The sequence below is a fragment of the Pseudorca crassidens genome, chromosome 9 (assembly GCF_039906515.1).
Source record: "Pseudorca crassidens isolate mPseCra1 chromosome 9, mPseCra1.hap1, whole genome shotgun sequence".
Classification (NCBI taxonomy): domain Eukaryota; kingdom Metazoa; phylum Chordata; class Mammalia; order Artiodactyla; family Delphinidae; genus Pseudorca; species Pseudorca crassidens.
In genome coordinates this window covers 43,801,515-43,814,354 of record NC_090304.1, presented here as the reverse complement: position 1 = coordinate 43,814,354, position 12,840 = coordinate 43,801,515, and the positions used below count along the sequence as shown (strand labels likewise).

The 12,840-nt window shown below is 45.6% G+C and overlaps 1 pseudogene; it reads right to left on the bottom strand.

Annotated features, from left to right (window-relative positions):
- Nucleotides 1-7,450: 7,450 nt before the first annotated feature.
- Nucleotides 7,451-10,513, bottom strand: LOC137231120 (small ribosomal subunit protein eS1 pseudogene; annotated as a pseudogene).
- Between the last annotated feature and the right edge of the window lie 2,327 nt (nucleotides 10,514-12,840).

The window sequence follows — 12,840 nt, the reverse complement described above, 5'->3', positions numbered from 1 at the left end:
CCGTGAAACACCTCTTGGGCTTGGCTTTCCTCTTGCCCGGCTGCTCACCGAAGCCTTCTTCTTTCATCTCCAAGGCCGTTAATTGGCAGCCTGAGCCCAGAGAATTACCTCAGGAGATGGCTGAGGCCTGGGTTGGATTCTGCCTCCTCAGCCCCTCCCTACTCAAGTCCCTGAAGTCTCCGCTGCATCCTTGAGCTTACGCTGAGCAGGGTCGGGAGGTCTTGAGGAGTCCGGCCCACCACCAGGTGGGGAACGGCTCACAGACCTTGAACGCATGGTGCCTTGAGGCCTATGTTCGGGAATTCAGGTTGTGCACTGCTCAAGGGCACCGTATCTAAGAGGCATCCCCCACATGGTAGACGCACACTAATTTATGTGGGAGCACACTGATGGCGCAGAGACTCTAGGTCTCCAGGTAGGTAGCAGGGGGGAACCACCTTTGACCTGAAGTCACAGTGGCACTTGGGCCGTGCACAAACTCTCAACACAGTCTTGTGGGTTCTGTGCCACGTGCACTGCAGCTGCCTGTGCAGTCTTACCACCTGATGCCCCTTCATGCCTGATTTCCAGGCCCCTGAGCCTTTGAACCTGACGCTGTTGCCTCACCTGGGGGTGGGGGGCAGAGAAGGTCAGAGTGGAAGAGGGGCACTCAGAGTGTGTGTGCTGCTGGCCCTGAGCGTGCCCCCGTGGTGTGTGTGTACATGGAGCTAGGGGTGCTACCCACCAGGCAGAGCCATTCACGTCACGCAGAAATAAACTAACTCCATCTTTCGTTTTTATCCTGAAGAAGGGACATCTCTTCCTACTTTGCCCACAGGTGCCACCTGGGTCTGCCAGGCCCTTCCCTAGCTCAAGGGGACACAGCCTTTAGCACCACCACCCATGTGGTGCCCTCCGTGCCCCTGGGTAAAGTGTCAGCTCTCTAGTAGCTACAGCTCTGTTCCCAGGATCAGCCTTGACCTGGACCCTGACTCATACTCATCTTAGTCTCTTAACCTTGGGGCTAGACCCAGACCTGTGGCCCTGCCTGGTGTCCACTGTGTCCGAGCCCCTTGCCTGCAGCCTACCTGCCCTTCAGAGTGCTCAGCCAGGGGCCAAGGCAGTGTCCAGCCATGGCAAGCAGAGAACTGAGTTGAGAAAACACTTCTGAAAGCAGACCTAGGGAAGGGGTGGGGTACAACTGGAGAGCATTTGCGATATGGCATCCTTTGACACTGTGGTCCCACTCCAGGAAATCTGTGCTTAAGAGAAAATCAAGGATGTGTGCACAGATTTTGCCAGAAAGATGTGAGTTGAAGCATTGTTTGTTCTAGCAATAGCTGGAAATAAACCAAATGAACATCACGGGAAGGAGTGGCAGGTCACAGGCAGCCCTCTGCTTTCATACACAGTGAGTGTTCCCAGAAATGTATCCAAATGTCAAATATTTGGAAGTCGGACACCTGCTTATTTTTAAAAACTAACAATCGCTTTTAAAGTTATGAGAGATGCCTGTATTCCCCACTGGCCCCCAAGTTAAAAACACTATCAAATCACTAAACATGCCTAACCCTTTAGACACAATCTTTAATAATATGTGTCTTAGTTTGGGTTTCCCCGAAAATAACACGAGACAAAAAAATTGAAGGCAGTGCAGGTAGATTATTTGAGAAGTGACCCCAGGAAATGCTGATTTGGGGTGGGGGGTTAGGGAAATGAAAAAGGGAAGGAGAGAAAGCCGAGAAAGGGTGATTCTTCCAGCAAGTTACCACTGTGGGCAACTGGAACTTACCTCTACCAGGGGCTCAGGGAAACCATGCAGAACATTCCTCTCCCCAGGGGTGGGGGAGTTGGGGTATTTATCCACCACCGCCCATCAGTCATTGGCTGCAGCTGCTCCTGAGGGTGTGGGCTTCCTAGCACCAGCCAGAGAAAGCCCTGTGGCAGAGTCCCAGGGGCTGGGGTGGGAAGCCATGTTGGAGTGCCCAGAAATGGGAAATGCTGAGGGGAGTGTGTTACAGTATGTGTCTAGATTCTCTGTTTTTCTTTAATCTGTTCTTTTCTTTAACAATTCAACCTACAGGTGGCAAAGTAATTCAGAGGATATTCATTTGAGAATGAAGATTTCCTGCTTGATTTCCCATCTTTGTCACAGTTTAATAATTACTAGCATCAACATTTCTGTTTCTATTTCCCACTGGTTTTTATAAAATACTAAGTCCCAAGTGCAACCTCCAATTAAGTGCATAAAGAATAACAACAATACCTAACACATATAAACACATACTGTGGGCTAGATTTACTTAATCCTTGCAGCAATGCTATGGGGTAGATATTATTACCGTTATTGTTGCTTCATAGATAAAGAAATGGGGGCTCAGGGAAGTTAAGTAATTTGCTCAAGGACATTATGGGCAAAGCCTGGCAATCTTGCTCCGGAGTGCATGCTCTGTCTGTGTGACTGCTAGAAATGGTCCCCCAGCTGATGGATGAAAGCCTGAGTGTGGCACATGACAGGGAGTTGAGGGGTGTCAGTATTCATGTATATAAATGTAGATTTTTCAAACTTGGATATATCAACACCATCATGGCACAAAACAGTTGATGGCTGTAGCAGGTCCAAATTTAAATCTGTTAACTCGGTTGGGCTTGAAACATTGTTTCATCATTTCCACAGGCTGAAATGAGTATTATTTTAAGACACATTGCACCAAATGAGGGAAATTCATCTCAGTCAGCTGGGGGGCTGCCTTGACCCTTTCCCAAGGGATGAGGAGGTGTTTAGCATCAGACATTAGGGTGGGGGGTTGCTTTGCCATTTGTTAGTGGGCCCCTTGTGCACACCATCTCCACCATCCTGCCCCAGAATCCTCCTTGTGGGGGGCTGGCTCTGTAGCAGTACTTCCATGCCCCTCAAAGTCAGGAGCACTGCCACTGTTCCAGCCACTCTTGAAGACCAGTTTCCCTCTACTTTCTGAGATCAATGCCTGCATCTATGTGAGACCACTGTCATGCCCCCCACCCCAAAACGCCCCACGCACTCCCGCCTCCCCTGCCCACCTCCACATGCAGGGACTCTGCCTGGAAGAGGGAGGGGAGGGAGGGGGGACTAGTGCAGGAGCCCCTCTTTAGGAAACCAACAGCAGCTCAGCTCTTGTCCTAGCCCCTTTATTTCTCCTTTTCTCCCATCGAGGAAATCTTTCTTTCTTTCTTCCTCCCTCCCTCCCTCCCTTCCTTCCTCCCCTCCTACCTTTCTTTTTTTCTTCCGAGACTAAGAACAACAGCTCTGCCTAGTGACTGTATACCTCCAAATCCAGTGTATTATTCAAGAGAAGGAGTCCTTTCTCTTCCCACTGTTCCGGTTATCTATTGCTGCATGACGAACCACTTCCAAAACAGCCACATAAAACATGCATTTTCTTTTGGTCTAGGGTCGCCAGATGAAGTACTACAGATATTTGACCTGTAAGTACTGTACCTATTTAAAGTTAAAAACATTAAAATTTATCTTTAGGGCTTCCCTGGTGGCGCAGTGGTTGAGAGTCTGCCTGCCGATGCAGGGGACATGGGTTCGTGCCCCGGTCAGGGAGGATCCCACATGCCGCAGAGCGGGCTCGCTGAGCCTGTGCTCTGCAATGGGAGCGGCCACAGCAGTGAGAGGCCCACGTACTGCAAAAAAAAAAAAAAAAAATTATCTTTAAACACTATATGGATAAAAATTTAACCCCAGTTAAATTTGAATTTTAGATCAACAATATATAATTTTTTAGTCTAAGTATGTCCCATGCATATTTGAGACATACTTAGACTAAAAAACTACTCACTGTTGATCTGAAATTCAAATTTAATGGAAAGTCTTATATTTTTGTGGGGTTTTTTGTTTTTGTTTTTGTTTGAAATTGGGCAACGCCGTCTTGGTCACAGTTTTGTGGGTCAGGAAATTGGGTGGGGTTTGTAGCGGTTGAAGGGTGCCCTACCATGGTGGTTCTCCATGCACGTGTCTGGTGCCTGGGTACTGCATGGCCTCACACTCCTCCTTCAGGTGAAGTCTCATCCTCCAGGGCTTTTCCATGCAATTAAGGACTCTCACAGAAGGGCAGGCTCAGGTAGTCAGACTTCCTACACGGAGGCTCTGAGACCTGGCTCTGAGAACAGGAAATGAAAGCTGCCAGTCTCCTAAATCTTGGGCCTGTCAGTCGGTGCACTGTCCCTTCCTCCTTATTCTATTGGTCAAGCAGTCACAAAACCCACCTGGCTTCCACAGCAGGGGACATAGACCTCACTTCTTAAGCGGAGCAGTGGCAAAGAATTTGCAGTCATCTTTAATCTATTGCACCCACTGAGAAGGAATAGATTTTCGGCCACCCCAAAGCTTGACTACTGTGTGTGTTTCTCTCTTTCAGCATCCCCTTCCTAAGGCAATGAGAACAGCTCGTTTCAGCTTCTGTCTGGTTGGGAGAAGGGTCCTAGGAAAAGAGGATATTCAGAAAGGCAGGGGAATTTCAGTTAGTGTTTCAATGTATGATTCCTCAACAAAACAAAACCATAGGGTTGTAACAAAAAAAAAATCATAGGGTTGAATAATATATAACAATTCAGAAAGATATGAATAAAATATTAAGTGTAAAACTCAGGTGACAAAAATGTGTTTACAGTATAAAGTTTTAAAAAAATGTTACAATATAAATGTTGGAGAGCTATATGCAAAAATACTAGCAGTAGTTTATCTGTAAAAGGTGTGATTCTGGCACATTTTATTCTTTCTGCTTGTACATGTTTTTGATATTTTATAAAATGAATATGTGTCACTTTTAATTTAGAAAAAAAGAGGTTATCATAAAATAAAACAACAAGGAATCCACCATCCTCCTAATTATTAACCAGTTCATTCTTTGTACAAATTCTACTGGGTATCTATCATGTACCAGTTTCTATTCTAGGCACTGGGGATTCTGCCATGAACAAGCCAGACAAGGTCTTCTCCAGAGCCTCTGGGGAGAGCAGGCCCTGCCAACACTTTGATTTTGGACTTCTAGCCTCCAGAACTTGAGAGAATTTTCTGTTTTTTTTTCAGTCACCCAGGTTGTGATAATTTGTTGCAGCAGCCCTGGGGAACTAACACAAGCCCGTTATTCCTTGCATCTTACTAACCAATGATATAGATTTCCATTCGGAAGTAGGTAATCTAATTGTCCCCACTTTACAGATGGGGAAACTGAGATTCTGTGAAGATCAGTAGTTTGTCCCAGACCCCACAGAGCGTGGCTTCCACAGCAGGGCCAGGGCTCAAACCCTGGATTCTCGTCCCCAGTGTTTAGGCTGTCTCCATGATGCCACAGCTTGTAGACCTGGGTTTCCAGCAGTTTCTATTAAGTCTCATGCAACTGTTTCTAAGGTCATCACTCCCTGTCCTGCCTATCACCCTGCAGTGACAAAGAAACCAGCCCTGGGGGACTCTCCATGACAGGAGTACCTCCTCCTCTTCCCTAATGAGGAGGAAATTGTTCTTGCATCAGGCCCTGCCCTGTTCCTGCATCTCTAACTGGCTGCTGAGTCCACGCTGGGATGAATGGGACTCAGACAGCTGTTTCCAGGTGTGCTCACTGCCATTTATCAGCAGCTGCTGATAAGCCCTCTACATCATTTTGTTTAGGCCAGGGTGTACCCCTCACTCAAGAAACCTCAGCCTCTCCTCTGACAGGCAAGGAGCTAGTGCCATTGTTTTCTTTAAACAACTTTTCCTCCAGATTTTAAAATAAATACATGCTTTTTGAAAAACAAAAACAGAAAAGATAATGAAGGACAGAAGAAAATAGAACTGACTTATAGGCACCAGCAGTTCTTATTTATAAATGTGCAGAAGGAAAAAAAAAACTATGTTCAGATATGCATCTGGTTATGCTGCACATACAGACACATTCACAGAGCAAATTCAACGATGTTTAAAAATGAACAGTTTTACATAGACTCTTTTTCCTTTTGGAGAAATCTGGCCATAAGAAACAGTTTTGTACTCTATCCTAAGCATTTCCCCAAGGTTGTTAAAAATTCTTTGTAAATACCATTTTTAATGGCTGCACACTATTCTATCAAGTAGATCACCACTTACTAATCATTTATTATCTGTTACTAAGCACTCAGATTTTTTTCTAGTTTTTCATTAACTTAAAGAAAACACTGTTGATTGGGATTGACATATATACACTAATATGTATAAAATAGGTAACTAATAAGAACCTGCTGTATAAAAAAATATAAATAAAATTAAATTTAAAAAAACCCCACTGTTACAGACATACTTGAGGTAAGACTTTGTGTACCTTTCAGATTATGCTCTTGGCCTGAAATTATTGGGTTTAAGGCTATACACATAACAGTTTTACAGCTTTATTGAGGTACAATTTAGAAACATAAAACTCACCCATTGTAAGTGAATAATTCAATGCTTTTTAACAAAGTTATACGGTCATGCAATCACCTCCGCTATCCAGTTTTAGAGCATACTTGTCACCATAAAACATTTCCTCAAGTTCTTTAACTGTCAAACTCACTCCCACTCCAGCCCCAAACAATCACTGATCTACTTGATATATAGATTTGCCCTTTCTGGACATTTCATATAAACAGAATCATGCAATATGTACTCTTTTTCTACATGACTGCTTTTACTTAGCACACTGTTTTTGTGATCCAGTGATATTGCATGAATTAGGACTTTCTTCCTTTTTACCGCTGAGTAGTATCTCATTGTACGGATACACCACATTTTGTTCATCTAGTTATCTGTTGGTGGAAATGTGGATTGTTTCCAGTTTTCACCTATTAAGAATAACATAGCTATGAGTATTTACCTACAAGTCTCTGTGTGGACATGTTTTTACCCATTTCTCTTGAGTAGATACCTAGGAGTGGGTCATATGGTAAGTTTCTATTAAATTTTTGTAAGAAATCACCAAACTATTTTCCAAAGTAGCTGCATCATTTTACCTTCTCACTATCAATGTATCAAGGTTACACTTGCTTCACATCCTCACCAACACTTGTCGTTTTGATTATTGCCATTCTGATAGGTATGCATTAGTATCTCTTTGTGGCTTGAATTCACATTTTCTTAATGACTAATGATGTTGAGCATCGTTTCATGTGCTTCTTAGCCATTTGTATATCTTCTTTGGAGAAATGTCTATTTGAATCTTTTGCTCTTTTTTTTTTTTTTGCGGTATGTGGGCCTCTCACTGTTGTGGCCTCCCCCGTTGCGGAGCACAGGCTCCGCACGCGCAGGCTCAGCGGCCATGGCTCACGGGCCCAGCCGCTCCGCGGCATGTGGGATCTTCCTGGACCCGGGCAGGAACCCGTGTCCCCTGCATTGGCAGGCGGACTCTCAACCACTGCGTCACCAGGGAAGCCCATAATTTTTTAATTGAGTTGTATGTCTTTTGTTGTTCTTTATACATTCTGGAAAAAATCCTTTATCAGATACATAATTTACAAATCTTTTCTCCCAATCTTTGGCTTGTCTATCATATTTTTATTATTTTTTTATTTTTATTTTTTTAAATATCACAGATGAGGTCTTTTATTTGTCACCATTAAAAGTCTGATTTTTAAACAGATTCTTGGACTGGTAGCTCATGTCCATCAGCTCTTTCAACTTTAGCACCTGTCTCGTCCCCAGTAGCTTTTCCAGAACTACTACCTTCACCTTGTAGCTCCATGAGTTTTCCCAATTCAAACTTGGGTTTCTTCAGCATTTTTACTTTTCTAACAAAGACATCATGGAGTGGATAAATAGATTGGCAGGCCTTTTCTATGTCTTTTCCAATGCTGTCTGGAATCAATTTATTGACCACTTCTTTCAAGTCATTTGTCTCCACCTCTCGGGTCATGATTTCCATCATCTTCTTGTGGATCTGGCGGACCTGCTGGTGCTGGACATAAGAGGTCTTCCAAATCTGATTATTGTGTTTTTTAGTAAAACCCACACAGAAGAGACGAAGCAAATAACCATGGGTAGTCTTGACATCAACGTGAGCTTCAGTCATGGTCTGCCATTTTATGACCATGGAGCACATTTTGTCACGGGCAAGGTCCATGCCATGGATATTAGTCAGGCAGTTTTTGCCCTGAACATCCTCAGTAATAAGCTTGAATTTTCTACATGCAACTTCATCATTCTGCAGATCATCAAGGCTCACTTCAAACACACAACCCTTGAGGCCCTCAGATGTGATTTTGGTTCCTTGAGTTCTCGTGACTAGTGTTTTCCCAATATTTCTTACATTGAACATAGCTGGTGCTTTCACATCATACCAATCTTTCTTAGAAAATGGGTCAACCACTTTCTTCTTGGCTCCCTTTTTACCACCTTTTGTAAGGCGCTTCTTCTTTCCGACCGCCGTGGTGCTGCTCTGAGAGCCAAAAGGCTATCATATTTTTAAATGATGTTTGTGGAAGACCAAGTTTTTAATTTTGATAAAGTCCAATTTATTTTTTTTGGATTACCCTTTTTTGTGACTTGTCTACGAAAGCTTTGCCTTACATAAAGTCGCAAAGATTGTTTTTCTCCAATGATTTCCTCTAGAAGTTTTACTGAACATAATTTGAAAATGATTTTTGTTTTTTCATTTAGAATATAATCCATGGTAATTTTAACAAATTAGAAAATATAGATGAACAAAAGGAGGAAAATACAGGTCACTCATAATCGCACTAGCAGAATTAAGCCACCATGAATGTTTTGTTCCATATGTGTGTATTGGTTATCTATCGCTTTCTAACAAATTACCCCCAAAACATATTTATTATCTGAAAGTTTCTGTGGATCAGGAACCTGGGAGCACTTTTCTGGGTGCCTTTGTCTCAGGATCACTCACAAGGCTGCAATCAAGTTGTCAGTGGGACAGCAGTCATTTCAAGGCTCGATAGGGAGAGAACGCGTCTCCGAACTCACTTCCGTGGCCATCGGCAGCCCTCAAGTCCTCGCTGGCTGTTGGTTGGGGACACCGACTCCTTGCCACATGGGTCTCCCCATAGGCAACTTGCAACATGGCAGCTAGCTTCCCTGAGAGGAAGAGAAGGAGGTAGGGCGCCCCTCAGAAGCCATAGTCCTTTTGTAACCTAGTCTTGGAAGTGACATTCCATCATTTTGCTCCCTGGTCTATTCATAGAAGTGAGTCACTAGGTCCAGCCCACTCACAAGGGGAGTGGGGATCACGGGACCATTTTAAAAGGCTGCCACATGTCCTTGTTCGTTTTCTCATGAATTAGGAGGCACATGTTTACCTGTGAAACATACAGATGCAGGGGCCCCTTTCTCGATTCTAGATTCTACTGGGTCAGAATCTCCATGGGAAATGCGTCTTTCTGTAAGCTTATCTTTTAAAATCTTTACCGGTCACTCTAATAGGAGCCAGGGTTGAGAGAGTCACTGGCAAATATAAATGTAAGTGGATGTTTCCCCACATGGATTACAACTGTGCATATTGCTTAGAAGTGTGTTTTCCCCCTCAAACAGGCTTGAAGATAAATGTGCCTCAGTTCCCAATGTGGGGCTGCCATATCCTCTGCTTCCCAGGAGCTGTGTCCAAGGGGCCGTGCCTAGCAGTCATGACCTTCACTTCTAGGGGCTTCAGGGGAGCTAAGGGGGTGGCAGAGGCCGCCTGCCTCAGTGTTTGGCTCCAGAGCAGCTCTGACATCTATTCATCTGTCCAGAGGACACTTTTAGATGCAAGTCTGCTGGTGGGAGGACTTTATGAGAACAGGAATCCCTGGCTGTGAAATTACTGGCATTTCATGATGTGAGAGAAGATTTACAAGCTGCGTGCTGTGCTGTGCTATAAAACCAAGCCCAGCAGTTATGCAAGCAAGCCTGCAAGGCAGGCAAAACGCAGGGAGGTGGCAGCTGGAAATAAAGGAAGCCACCACCCCACTGTGCCTGGGACCCCCCTGGCCCTGACCACGCATGCACGGGGGGCTCAGGTCAAGGTTCCTTCAGCCATATCCGCCTTCTGGGGAGGCTCACCTGGTAGTCACTTGGGAACAAATGTGCAAGTAGTGTTATGTGAGGTCATGGACTCAGAATGGAAGGGGTTTCAAAGGTCCCTAGGGACCTGATGTTCCCTTAACACCTTCCTTGCTAAGGCACCATTCTGCTTCTTGATATTCACCCCTATGACCCAGTCCAAAGGAGACACCCAGAATGTACTCTCCCACGACCCTATTTAATTTTTTTTTATAATTAAAAATTTTTTTTGTCTTCCCCACTAAAATGCAAGCTTCCTGACAGCAGGAACCTTGCCTGTCTGGTGCTCAAAGTATTGCTGGACCACAATTCGTATATGTTGACAGAGCAAATGAAAGAATGGATATTTGGATACTTCCAGGGGTGGGGAGCTCACCGTCTTACAGGCCAGCCTGTCCTATGCCTGGATGGCTCTTGGCTCTTCCTCAGCTGGCTGCCATCCACCTCCATGTGGCCTTCCTTCGTTGTCCTCATCTGCAGGGCGCCCTCTGAACAAGCCCCCCTCTTCCCCATTGCAGCCATCCAGAGATTTGAAAACAGTGGCCACCTGCATGCTTTTCAAGATGAATGTCACCATTTCTTTCGGCTCTCTCTCATGTATCAGTGCCATCCTAGCCATCCTCCTCCAAAGGGCTCTAATGGGTCACTGTCCCTCAATAAGTTAGGTTAACTCTTTTGAGACCCTTAGTAAATCTTGGCAGTTTGCAGATTCTGAGACCCTTCTCCCCCAACAAACATTTAGATCATTTCTTTTTTTTTTTTTTTTTGCGGTACACGGGCCTCTCACTGTTGGGGCCTCTCCCGTTGCGGAGCACAGGCTCCGGACGCGCAGGCTCAGCGGCCATGGCTCCCGGGCCCAGCCGCTCCGCGACACGTGGGATCTTCCCGGACCGGGGCACGAACCCGTTTCCCCTGCATCAGCAGGCGGACTCTCAACCACTGCGCCACCAGGGAAGCCCTTCCTTACTTTCTTTTTTAAATTTTTATTTATTTATTTGGCTGCGTTGGGTCTTTTTTGCTGCGTGCGGGCTTTCTCTAGTTGTGGAGAGCAGGGGCTACTTTTCATTGTGGTGCATGGGCTTCTCATTGCAGTGGCTTCTCTTGCTGTGGAGCATGGGCTCTAGGCACACGGGCTTCAGTAGTTGTGGCATGCGGGCTCAGTAGTTGTGGCACACAGGCTTAGTTGCTCTGCAGCATGTGGGATCTTCCCGGACCAGGGATCAAACCCGTGTCCCCTGCCACTGTGCCACCAGGGAAGTCCCTTTTCTTACTTTCTGAGCTTTGGTTTCCTCAGTAGGAAGATAAGGGTGACAATTGTATAAACTTCTCATCTGGGTTAACATATCCAAAGCTTTTGGCACAGTGTCTGGCATCTAATAATATCCTAAGTTCTCCCAAGAGACCAGAGAGCAGGTCTGTTGTTTCTCATGATTGTATCCACAGTGCCTGGCATGTGGATGACTCTGAGGGAATTGTGCCGATTGGGGATTGTCTGTCAGTGTGTCAGCTAGATATTGCTGTATAACAAACTACCCCAAAACTTAGTCACTTAAAACAGCAGCCATTTTATTTGCTTGCGGTTCTGTGAATCAGCAATTCAGGCTGGTTTCAGCTCAGTGGATCTTCTGCTGCTCTCACCTGGGGTCACTCATGTGGCTGCAGTTATGGGCAGTTGACTAATGTTGAATGATCCAAGACCCATCACACACATCTCATACGTCTGACAGGTAGTGCTGGCTGTCAGCTGGAGTGCCTCAGTTCTCCTCCTTGTGGCCTTACCAGCAGGCTAGCACAGGCCCATTTGCATCATGGTCCCAGGGTTCCAACGGCAGCCAAAAGATAAGCCCTAATTCACAAGTGCTTCTGAAGCCTCTGCTGGTGTCTCATTTACTAATTTCCCATTGGCCAGGGCAGCTCACATGGCCAAGCCTGGATTTAAGGGATGGAGAAATAAACCCCACCTGTTGATGGGAGGGGCAGCAAAGTTGCATTGCAAACTACAGGATAAGAGGGATCATTGCAGCTATCTTTGCAAATCACCCACCACAGTTAATACTGAGATGTAAGATAGAGGTTGGGAGGGGGCTGGAGGCTCATTGCATGAGGGAGGTGGCAGGGAGAAGTGCTGAGCACATGTGACAGTCAATCCACAACGGCCACATGTGGAGGACACTGGTGTCAGTGAGGAGACTTTACTTCACCTTCTGCCTTAAACCACAGGGAATCGTATCATCGCATCTGACAGAACTGCAGAGGCTGGGCTCGCTCTAGCTTGGCTGAAGGAGCAACTCAGCAAGGTCACCTGCCCCAGATCCTTACCATCCAACCTCTGCCCTCCTCTGTGAGGGCTTTGCCCTTTAGGCTTACAGTATGATGACTGCAGCAGTTCCCAGAGTCACAGCCAGGCACCTGTAGAGGGAAGAGAAGAAACTGTTCTCAGACTCTAGCCCAGCAGTCTTCCCCTTATATAGCTCTTTGGCCATAACTGGGCCAAGAGGGTGGGATTACCGTGGTTGCTCATACTAGCTTCCTGGGCCTGCCATAGTAAAATACCATATGTTGGATGGCTTAAAGCCACAGAAATGTATTGTCTCACAGTTCTGGAGACTAGAAGTCCTAGACCAATGTGTTGGCAGTGCCATGCGCCCTCTGAAACCTGAATGAAAATCTTGGCTTGCCTCTTCCTAGCTTTGGGTGGTTTGCCCCAAATCCTTGACATTCCTTGGCCCATAGACACATCACTCCAACCCTCCGTCTTCGCATGGCCTTCTCCCTGTGTCTTCACATCATCTTCCCTCTGTGCATGTGTGTCTCTGTGTCCAAATTTCCCCTTTTGATAA